General features: G+C 34.7%; 1 protein-coding gene across 3 annotated transcripts in view; it reads right to left on the reverse strand.

The window, feature by feature from the left end:
• The window catches only part of LOC116417957, a 246,042-nt gene that overhangs the window by 154,025 nt on the left and 79,218 nt on the right, over positions 1-12,799 (reverse strand). The gene's annotated exons all lie outside the window — the stretch shown is intronic.

Genomic DNA, 12,799 nt, shown 5'->3' on the forward strand with positions numbered 1-12,799 from the left:
AAAATAATCGAAAACATAGTCGCATCACGAGTTATAATTATAAAAAAATGGTCTCACTATACACGAAAATAAGTTTAAATTGCTGAATGAAATTACAAATGAAATTATATTTATATGGATGCAAGAAAAAGGGAACAGCTTAACTGGGTTAAATATAATTAAATTTGTTAAAGAAAGAAGAAACCAACCAGAAAGAAAGAAACAACCAACTCAAAGGAACGTAAAATGAAGCAAATATTGAAAGATTCAAACCTATAGAAACTATTTTCTTTAAGATAGACGAAATGGCAGAACGCAATAACATCAAAGCAAAAAAAAAAAAGGAACCAGCAAATCACGGAGATTAATAGACACAGGGTGACCTACGGTGATATAAATTACCTAGACTCCAACAAAGCAATTTTTTATTTTTACAGAGGTGTAAGAGGAACACAAAGCTTTACCAACTCAATCTACTCCATTAAACAGCAGCCATCTAGCAAAGACATCGTGGTAATATACGATATTGTGTTCACGTCCAACTGTAGATGCGATTTAGCACTACTCCGTACAAAACTTATTTTTTCACTATTATATGGAATAATGGTTAATGTATGTACAATAGTTGTAAAAAAGGGATAGTTGGTCGAAGTATGGAGATCACAAACGAACAATAAAATTTATATAAAACTGAACTTTTACTCTATTTATTAAGTATATTACAAACAAGCCACTGTACTTTTTAAAATTAATTAGACCTTATAGAAAAATACGCATCGCTGATATATTACAAAAACTTCATTAAAAAATATTCAGACTGACTTGTGACTTTTGTCAACTGAGCTTGTACATTGGCAATTTTTACAGCGAGGTAAAGAGCGTCCTGAAAATGTTTCTGCGCGGTTTTTAAACTCTGTGGACATACTAGAACACCAACCCATTTGATAGGATCCTGTGACGTCTCCTCCTCCTTTTCGACTTCTTCAAACTTATATCAAAATTTGGAATGTCTTTGATTTTCTCTTGCTCGCCCTTACTATAGCTCGTTTCTAAATCAAAAAGCGATCTTATATCATTATCTTTGCTGGGAACTTGTAACATGCCCACGCTTTCTTTTCCGCGTATATATCGGGTTTTGGCGAGTGTCCCTGGCATAACAAGTTTTCTAGTTGAATACTTCAGAGAACCTTTTCTTCGATTAGTTCCAAGTTTTGAATTGAAAGGTTGTCCAGTGCTCCGTAGACCTCATCTAGGCTTTTATTTAAAGTCTGCATAAAATCATTTTTATTCTCTTTTAGTGATAAATAGAAAATATTTTAAATTCTGTATATGCATTTGTTCGCTCATTATTTACACTACAATAAATTTCTATCCGAAAGTTCTTTATATTACAAACTATTACCAACCTTTTATTATCACATTTTTCCGGTAAATTACATATTCGTTGAATTTTCCTTGGTCAGGGAAATTTACGAGACCTTCTGACAATTCAAGTCGTTCAATCCACTACCGATAAATACGCCGTTCCACTTGTTCAGTATACTCGAGTGAATATTGAGCTTGCCACCAACGAGCTGGAGAATGCATTAGATTTAAATAGGTTGGACCCTTGCCTCTATAGCCAGCAGTCCATAACAGCATACTACAGTCTCATTTGACTGACATAGAAAATAAGATTCCACTTTTCTATCGATACTAATGGTTAATGGTATCAACAAAGTATCAATGGAACGATACTACAGTTTGACTAGTTTGAGGTTATGTTTCACTGTATCGCTATTTTGTGGCGCCACCCATCAGCTATAACAAGTAACATCAATATTCAAAAATCTTTCGATTAATCGATCGAGATGTAGGCATATTGCGAATTCAAACTTGCAGTAATTTCAAATTTATAGAAAAACAAAAGACAAACAAAGTATTTTAATACTTGTTATTCAGGACTAGATTATTGCAGCACATGTTCTAAAATATGTAAAAAAAGTATAGATAATGCACTAAAATGGTTGTTCGAAAAGCTGCAATTTCTTTTGAGGAGAAAAACTAAAAGAATTTGAAATTTATGAGAACAATGAATTGATTGCTCGGAAAGATTGTGGAAGGAAGTGTGTGCGAGTTTAAATAATTTAATTAACCCTGTTAATTTATATAATTTTGTTCAAGATAGACACAACATCCTGACTTATTATAAAATACACAAAGGGTTAAGAGAACAGATTATTGACAAAAATGATCATGAAATAGATGATTTAGATTTATCAAATATTGATGATGTACAAGTTACACCAAGAAAACGAAAAATTAGTAGTAAACAAGATAAGGACTATGACGACTGTAGTGGTACAGATGAAGTTGAAGTTGCGAAAAAGAAAAAGAAGCTGATAAATAAGTGTAATAAAAACAAAATAACATTTGAGATCGTAAAAAATAGTACCAAGTGATGAATGGTGTGCAATACGTCCAATCGAAAAAGTTTATGTAAGTGGGCGCAAAGAAATTCGGAAGCTATTGGTACGCAATCGGCAAGATTTCTTCTCTATTTTTTTTTATTTGTCATTATTATTAGGTTTGCTTGCTTCCAGCTTGTTTCGGGATAATGATATGGGTTTGGGTGGGTTGTTTGTTTTCTCTCTTTCTCTTACCTTGTGAATTTTGTTATGGCTCTGCTCTGTTGTCACACAAACTGTCAAGAATGGTCTCGTACAATCTAAACTTATTCTAATTTTAACTTATGTGCTACTGTTAGTAATGCGTATCTCTTAATTTCTTTATAACCTATTGCTAATGTTTTTATATGGATTTGTTATGACATACTCGCTATTTTTATATTTCATTTTGTTAGTATTGCTTAAATATTTTATTTTGTTATTGCTTATGGTCTAATATGTGTATTATTATAAATTATTGGGTCAGGGTCTATTTTTTTTTTTAGAAAAGAAATTTTGGTCCTACATTTTGTTTGGATTAAGTATAAAAGTATATTTTATTTTGACGCAAAACAATACAACAGTAGTAACTTGGTCCATTTTGTATGACGTCAAGACTTACTAAAATTACTTATATCTACCTTAAAGCTAAAGTCGCAGTGTCGTCTCTTAAAAACTAGTGTCTAGTATCTTCTTGAATTCTATTTTTTTCATTTCCTTTCTTGTTTGTTCTTCTATTGCGGTACATGTTCTTGTCGGTCTTTGGGTCACTGAGGGTTGCTGTCTCGGTTGCTCTGTTCGTCGCGATGTCTCCTGCATTCGGCGTCTGGCGTTCTGTCTGGCTATCTCTCTTTCCATGGGGTCTTCGTCGCAAGAATACAGGTCCAGATATAGTGCTCTGTGAACGGATGTTGGTGCTGTCGTATTGGATTCTGTCGGGCGAGCTGTTGTTTGTGCGTTGGCCAGTCCACTCGTGTTTGGTTATGGTGTCGGTGTTGTTTCTATTTGTGTCGTGGGTACTGTTTTTTTGTCTTTTAGTTTCTGTTTTAAATGATACATTTGGCAGTTTTGTACATGGTCGTCAAAGTTCTGTTTCGGTATCTGGTCTCCGCATAAGAAATGGATTACTGTGTTGTCTCTCTTTGGCGTCCATTTCCATCTTATCGTGTATTTCATTGGTCCGTTCAGTTTTGCGTCTATTGCGTCGATTTTATTTTTGTATGTTATGTATGCCTCTTTTCCTTTTGTTGTGACGTCTACTAATTCCATGTTGACTATTTCTCCAAATGTTTTAAAGTCGGTCTCTAACTGTTCTAGTGTCGTGTCTGGTGGTGTTAGGATGAGTAGTTTTGTGTTGTTACCGGGGTCGACAGTCCAATTCTTTGATTATTGTTTCTGTTCTGTTTTGTCTTGTATCTTTTTTGTATCTGTTGGGCGTGTTGTAGATTCCGTCGATTTATACACCTTGTTATAAGCTGTTCTTGTCCAGTATGTGTTGTGAGTCTGTTCTATTGCTTTGTTTGCACTGTCTGGGTTCTCAAATTGAATGAAGGCGGTGTATTTCAAATGTCCGGGTTTGGGTTCTAAAGGCCTTATTTCTATAATGTCTCCGTATTGAGAGAATGCGTCTGTCAAGTTTGGTCTTGTCATATGTCCGGGCACTCGTATGCATACGGTGTCTGATGTTTCAATATAATGTAACGTCGCCGTCTTTATTTCTAAAACAAAATTTTTTTTTTCTCTCGGAAGATAATATCAAAAGCCAAACTAACGACGCGATACGCTGTGCGTACATTAGATTGTATATGCACGAACATCCGTCTGTCTACAAAAAAGGTTCACACACTAAAGATAATCTCTCCGTGATATACCTACAAGTTTCTGGGTTTTCGGCTTTTTTCGTTCCCAGAGGCTTTTTCTTAGTAAACAAGATAATATACCAAGTGGAATCTTAAGTGTCGCCATTTCCCTTCGGAGACACGCCTCTCGAAATGTCACTGGGTATAATTTTTCCTTAAAACTATAGGCTAATAGGGCCAGCTGCAAACTATAAAATTCTAGATATCACCCTGCTTGTCCCCAGTTTTACGACTCAAAGCGTTGGGAAAATTCGGGCGGGGCGGAAATCTGGCGATATTATCTGTTTACAGTCGCGCACGTGCATTGAAAATCTGTATTTTTCCGTCTTGTCTCCTCATGTAAATCTTGAAACCACTCTACCCCCTGCTGTGATATAACCGAAAATAGATTTTTCCACTGTATATCTTTCTTACTTTTTACAAATAAATAGTTGCTTAATAATTAAGAATTATTATAAACATTTTATTATTAAGTTAATCAATATTTTCTTAGATTTTAATTTGCATTAAAACCGTGCACTTTTATTTCAAATCCAGTAAAAATAAAATTTACCATAAACATTAGTTAACAATAAATTTTAGATTTTCCATAAAAACAAAGAAAATATCACTATTCCATACAGAATCATCAACAAATATCAGAACATTAAGTGCAATGAATAAATTATAATTATTTAGTTAAATAAATAAATAATGTTAAATATTAGTTTACTCATATATACACAAAAAAAAACTTAGTTAAGTTTATACTACCAAAGCCACAAAACAATAATAAAAGATTATTAATTGTTCAAATATTCAATTAGTTATAAATAAATAATACAAAATGTTAAAGACAGAAAAACCAACATCCCGAATTTCATCTGAACGCTACAACCATTTAGTAGTTACGATTATTATTATTATTATTATATGTTAACTTTATCGCAACTATTTGTTAGTATTTTTATTGTAAATTATTTCTAAGTTAGAAAATAAGTTGCGTATAACGGACTGAGCATTACAATAGACTTTTATCCTTATTTATTTACGATTATTTAAGATACTTTTTGTATAAAAAAAGGGGAGATGCGGGTAAAACGGCGCACAGTCAAATACGATTTCCTCTTAAATTTATATATAGCACAAAAAGGTTTGCATTTAGGAATGTTGTAGTTAATATTTATACAAGATTTGTTCTAACAGCATTTTTCTAAAAATTAAACATTAAACAAATAACTTAATTACACTATTTATAATTTCTTACTTAGAGTTATATTTTGAATCTAAACATTTTAGTGAATCAGGTTAATAGTCAAACATCTTGACTAATCATAACAAATAATTCATGAATATTATATTTTAAACAATCATTATAAACATTTATTCTCTTTTATCTGTAAATGGTACAAGCGTTGCCATCTGTCTCGGGGACAGAGAACCCATCTTGGCCTCTCCCCCGGAAAATTTAGTTAGAGTAGGGGGTCTCCAGACCCAAGCGTAGGAGGAGCCCTCGAGGAAACTCTCTCCCTATTGGAAAATCCCCGAAAATCTTTCGAGGAGGAAAAATAGAGGGATGGGCCTAAGGCTATGAGTGTCCCCGAGTTGCACCACAAAATCACTCCGGTCCCGGCTTCCGCCCGGTAAAAACACTACACGCGCTCAGTCCGCATTTTGATTTAACTACGACTTCGGTCCCGGCTCTCAGTCAGCTCGGAAGTAACCATACGCGCTTTGTCCGCATCTTTCAAAAATTTCTTATACACCACGCGCTCTCTTTTTCCGGTTTTTCCTTACATAAGTTATAACTACTCTCCCTGGCTATTCTCGGAAACGTTAGGCCAAAAACGAGTAGGGCTATCCTTTTCAAATAGTCTTTACGGAAAAGACGAAAGGAAAAGGTAACGAAAGGGTTTTATCACAACAAGATATAACCCCGACGTAACAAATTTGGAGGCCCCGGAGGGATGTTCATGAAGCAGTATTGACAAATATTGTTTCAGTGACATCCAAGTCGCGTAGGAAAAAATCGGGTATACTCTATCTACGTGCCGAGAACTTATTCGGGAAAAACGGGAAAATAAGTTTTTAGATTGCACAAGGAAAACAAACCTTACAATATAAAATATTTTAAGAGCTCAGTTTTTAACAAATAAATTTTTTTTTCTTTTCTTCCTTCTATTACTTTTATATTAACAAGTTAAAATTATTAAATTTTGTAAAAGAAAAAAAACTTATTAAAATTTTTAACAAGTCCAATTCGAATTGCATGACGACGCTGCACAGAATTGTGTGGGACGAGTTATCTCGTTTGGTTTTGTGACTAATTGCTTTGCAACGAACACGAGACCGTCACATAATTTAAGTGCGCGTAACGTGCACTTATCGTGACTTTTTTTTATTAAAATAAAACATTATTTTTTATCGATTTGCATGAAGACGCTGCACAGAATTGTGTGGGACGAATTATCTCGTTTGGTTTTGTGACTAGTTGCTTTGCAACGAACACGAGACCGAAACAATTTAACTGCGCGTAAAGTACTCCTCGAATAATCGTGGTTCTAAAAAAAAAAAGAAAAAAGGTTTTCTCTCATCAGAATTATTTAAATTCACACAAAAATTTTCCCTTAAATCTTTGCTTTTTTTTATGCAGTGGAAGTAAAAAAAAAAAAAGAAATATCAAAGTTTTCTCTTTTGACCATCAAAGGTTTATTTATATTCCCTCCACAGTAATAATATTAAGTAGATAAGTAAATACGTAGTAGTTATTATAAACATTTGTCTGCATGCTAAGTAGAAGTAAAAAATTATTTTTAAGTCATTTTAATTGTCATCAATGATTCCGTATATCATTGATGATTTTTCATCCATACAAGGGGCTAATAAAATAATATTATTAGAATCCCAAATTAATCAACTAAACGAAATTATTTTTAATCAAAATAAGAAATTTTCTTTAATTAACACTTATATTATTGAACAAGAAAAAAAAAAATAGAAGTCTTACATAACGTGATTCAATCATTAAACGAGTGTTACGTCCGAATGAGCGCAACTCACCAATATACTTACGTGTGCCGAGTTCCTATCGAAATATTATTTGATTTGTATTGTAATAAAGGAAATCCCTTTTGGCTACCGCAGACGCGGTCACTGCCTTCCGGGAAAGGGAGCCGGATAACGAAATCACTTAGACGGGATTAAGTTTTAAAACAACTACTATAATGTATTTCACTCGTATTAGAAGAGAGAGAAAAGTACCTTTTACAATGTGTGTGTATGTTTGTGTGTGTTCGTCGGAAGATGCACGCCAGCAGGAGGTTGCAGCTGTGGATCCTTGGCGCCTGGTTCCTGCGTCGGTGGTTCAGTACGGTCAGGCTGTTGATGGGCCGTCGGCTCCCAGCTTCTCTCCTTTATGGTGAACAAGTGTAGACAGATGGGCGCCTCGATGCGTCGGCTTCCTTTTGGAGACGAGAGGGTGATGCGCTTTGACGAACGCCAACACGTGTATCTCCGTTCACTATATGGACTGTCGATTTGGGCTAAGTCCCTTTAACTTGCGCCCTGTTAATTCGTGATAATAATTGTTGTTGGTCTGGTCTGGTCTGGCGACTGGCAGCGATTCGACTTGTAAAGCGACTTCAGGAAAACTGACTCTCCCACCCTTTTTGCTCCCGGTCTTTATATACTAGATTTTCGTATTTTTCGTCATTCCATTTTAGGAGATGCTAACATAAGGTTTCCTTGTGACACTTGCTCTAATGGAAATGTGACAGGTCAATTCATAAAATCTTAGTTTTATTACTTCTAATTTTGGGGAATCGAGCTTGTAACTAGCTCTCCCGCTGCTTTCCGTTGCCTGCGCGCTCTTTCAGAGTGCGCGCGTGAGACTTTTTCGATTGTTTTAAATTAGAAAGGTCGTAGCTCGCTGTTTTCTTCTTGCCGCCTGTTCTCGTGAATCTAAAATCGTCTGCCTAGATTTCTTTGTATTGCGATATTTTTCATTTTTATGTGTGACATCGTTGCGGAGTGTCGCGATATTTATGAGGTTCCTCTATTAGCTTGTTTGTTTCGTATTCTGGTCTATGTCTATTTTACTCTGCCATTTTTACGGTAGTCGGCTTAGATGCGTATTGGCTGCTGGCTCTTTAGTTTTATTTTGGTAAGGCATGATCTCTTTTCTCAGCGTGTGGTTGCTGCGATGGCGACGCGTCATGAGTGTATGTGTCTGTTTTAGTGTGTACGCGTGCTATTATTAATTTTTTTATTCTGTTTTTGTGCGTGTAGTGGAATTTAGGATTCCCTTACGCCTGTAACTTTTCTATGTTTCATTACATCGCGTTTATGTGCGTAATGGAATTGTGAATTCCATTACACGAGTCATTCATTTCAATCACCGAAAAAACAGATAAACGCGTAACTAAAGTTCAGGGATTAACGCGCAGTATAGCTAAATCGGTAGCTAACGGTTTTAAGCAAATTAATAAAAGTCAGTCGGTTAACTCGTCCGAAATTATTATTGAATTATTGAAAAATTATCATTAAAATAAATTTCGTATAATAAACAGTAATAGTTATATTAAATGAATTTGTGTGATCTCGCGGAAAATAAACTTTGCGAGAATCATTTGTTATCAGCCTGCAAATTAGCTTTAGCTAAAGCAGACAAAACAGTTTTCGTAACTCACAGAAATTATTCACATACATTAGTAACTAATCGTGTAATAATTAATAAATAAAGAATAGTAATAATTAATAAATAAAGAATAATAAATAATTAATAAAGAAATTTTAGAATATATTCATAGCTCAGATAACGATATATCCCCTACTACTTTTTTTTTGATTCCTATTATTTTAAGAAATAATTTAGTAAATAAACTGCAAAAATATACGCAAGAAATTAATACTTGCATATTTTTGAAAACAAATATCAATAACGAAAGATAAAATAACATAGATTTATTAAGCATTGGCTAACTCAAAGGGAAAATACTGATCACAATTTTACCCCGGTTATAAGTAAAAATACTTTTAGAATAGTAGTAGATTTTTGTTATTTAAACTAGTAAATAAATTAACAATAAATTAATTAAAAATAAATACATGTCTCATAGGCCTACTACTAGACAATTAGCTCAGAATTTAAAAATTGACCAATTGTCGGCCGAAGAATTAGCCAAGGTTAATCCGTTCGCGTCTCGAGATCGCATAGAGCGCGACGATAGTATCGTCCCTCCTATTAAAATAAATACCGTTGAAAATCCTCGCCGCGAGGAAGTAATAATTCCAGCAATTGAACCCGAAATAATCGCACCCAATAATATTAACGCTACCAATATGACGGGAGGCACAAATAACGCCGCTCCTGGCACTGCAGCCTTGCAGTTTAATCAGGTAGTTTCAATTAAAGATGCGTTGCGAGTCATCCCTGATTTTGATGGCGATAATATACCTTTTTCGCAATTTGCCACCGGATGCAAAGAGGCCAAGGAAATGATTGAGGCCACCGCTGAGCCCAATCTGACTAAATTAATTCGGTGTCGTTTACAGGGAGAAGCGCGTCAATCCATAACTGATATTTCGTTCAATACGGTAGAAGAATTATTAAGTTTTCTTAAAAATATTTACACCGGAACGGTTGTAGAAGCTTTCCGCAAATCCACCGAAAACACTCTCGTCGATTGTTTTAAACGCGGATTAAAAGCAGAGATTGAGCAACGTCTAAACGTTATAGCCAACGAAAACGTAACATTGTAAAAAGAGCAATATCAATAGAACGAAAATTAGCTAATCAGCAAGCTTACGTGGACGTGGTGACTTCAATTTGGGGACTAAAAAGAAAGTATTTACCTGCAAAATTTGCAAAAGTCCAGATGATACTAGCTGTATTTGTGGGACTGAACAAGAAAAAGAATGCCAATTTTGCAATACAAAAGGGCATACTCTTGATAACTGCGTAGCTCATGCGAAGAGCATATTCACAATGAAACTTACCTGTCAACTATGTAAGACAGAAGGTCATACTGCTAGCAACTGCAAAACTATCGAGACATGCCAATTGTGTAGTAAAATCGGTCATTCGGCTAAGGAATGTACTGCTTCTAGCAATATTTATGCAAATAGACCAAAAACTATTTGTCAAATTTGTCAGAGAGTAGATCAGAGAGTAGATCAGAGATTTGTCAGAGGTCATCCAGCTAGCTCTTGTTATTCTTTAAAAAACCGAATAGCTCAACTCACCCGAACAACAACGACAGGAGCAACTAATACTTTCTGTCAAATTTGCAGATTACCTGGACACAATGCTAATATGTGCAACCAGAATCGACAAGGCCAATTAGAAGCTCGATTTAATTTAGTCTGTCAAACATGTAACGCTCGTGGTCATACTGCTGCTACGTGCAAGCAACGAAATTTACATTTAGAATGTACATACTGTAAAATCAAAGGTCATACAATTGAGACTTGCCGTAAGCGAAATTTTAACAATCAGTCGGGAAACTTACCCGGGTCTCACTCACAGAACGCAGGGGCAGAGACCCAAACCCGACAGTCGCGTTCCAACGAAATGAGCGAGATAAACAAGATGTTAGAAGAGTTAGTTCAATTGAATTAAGTCATCATAATAGTTTAATTCCGTTTGTATCATTTTTAAGTCCTTCAACGGATACTATAATTAAATTTATGTTAGATACAGGCTCTGAAGTCAACCTGATAAAAATTGGTGCTATTAGGGATAGATCATTAATTAAAAAAAACGAAATAATAAGTCTACGAGGAATAGGACCTAGCTCCACAAGGTCGTTAGGTACGATAAATGGTTACTGCTAGGAGTAGAAGTGACTTTTATTGTCGTGCCTAATGGATTTCAAATACCTACCGATGGTATTTTAGGAGTTGCGCTTCTCAGAGACTATCACGCGAAAATAGATTTCAATTCACGAATTTTTACTTTAAATAATAGAGTCATGACCTTCTATAAACTAAACGATCCACAAATAAAATCTGAAATTGGTCGAATTATTAATATAAAATCTGATAGACAAGAATCACTATTGCCATTTATTGATATAGTTAATCCACCTACGTATCGACGGGGTAGATTAATGTTAGATTCTGGTTCCGAAACTAATATTATGAAGTTGTTTTTAATACCGGAAAATTGCGAAATTAACCGTTCTGAATCTGCATATTTAAAATGAATCGGTGACGAACTTACAGAAACTTTAGGAACAGCGGAAATAACCATTTTCGGGGAGAAAACCATTTTTCATATTGTACCTAATGACTTTGGCATTCCCTGTGAAGGAGTTCTAGGAGCCGCTTATTTCTTTTCGGCCCATTGCAAAATCGATTTTGAAAAGAATGAATTTCGAGTCGGATCTAAACTTGCTACTATTCAATACGATTATACTTTATCTGATTGTTCTTCCCCTAATCCTACGAAAACGGCAAAATTTGCAATTACCTACACCTCGTGCCGGAAAATACGGTATATCAAAAATAGACCTTACGCAAGTATCTGACGACCGCACTTCATCAACTGATACCTTTCAAAAGAAATACATTAATCTTGAAGAAAATATCTCTGAAATAGGGTTAAGTTCAGGTTCTAGTACTATAGCAAATCCGTCTACGGAATCATTATATCGTATGCTATCTGATTTAGAAAATCATAGTGACTATGAAAATATTACAGATATAGAAGATTTTTACTCTAGTAATAGGATAGCTATATTAAATGAGGATCCTAATTTGCCTCTATATAAAAAACGATGCCCAAAGCGACAAATCTTTCATTTAACACAACAAGAAATATTCACAGATCTTAATTTGACTGTGAGATTTTATATAAACAAGGCAAATTAAATTCTAATGCCGATGCTCTTTCTCGCAATCCAATAGAACCCGTTGATGTTCATGTAATTACGAGAAGACAAAAACGTTTAGAAAATGAACTTGCTCAACCAGTCGACAAATCAATTGTTAAAAAACCTACAAAAACAAAAACTCAAATTTATTATAAAACTAAACCGAAGTTAAAACCTCAGCCTAAAAAGAAAAGAGGTCGTCCTAGGAAAATTAATAACACTAAGAAAACTAACAATACTAATATAAGAACTTTAGCAGATAAGATTAGCCAAATTATTGCAGAATCTGAGAAAAACGCGAAGACCATTAAACCAAAAAGTACCAATGAAGCACCTGCTTTGAACCTTGAATGGGCACCGAGTAATAGGAGCCATTCGAATGTTCAGGAGGACGGAAGCGTACCTGCGGTCGAGATGCATGTCGCTAATTCTGTAACTACTTTAGACAACAGCGAATTAACTATAAAGGATAAAGTTAATAATATTAACAATAAGTGTAAAATTGTAGAAGTTAAGGATTTAGTAAATTTTCGGAAGGAAACGACTATTTGTTTTGTAACTTCAGAAGGTAAACCTTGTGATGAAGGAGCTAAGCTTTTAATCGACTCCAATAAAATTGAACGATCAACTAAATTAGAGATTAATTCTATACATTGTAAAAAACGAAATACTAACAACCATT

The sequence above is a fragment of the Nasonia vitripennis genome (assembly GCF_009193385.2).
Source record: "Nasonia vitripennis strain AsymCx chromosome PSR unlocalized genomic scaffold, Nvit_psr_1.1 chrPSR_random0001, whole genome shotgun sequence".
NCBI classification, from domain to species: Eukaryota; Metazoa; Arthropoda; class Insecta; order Hymenoptera; family Pteromalidae; genus Nasonia; species Nasonia vitripennis.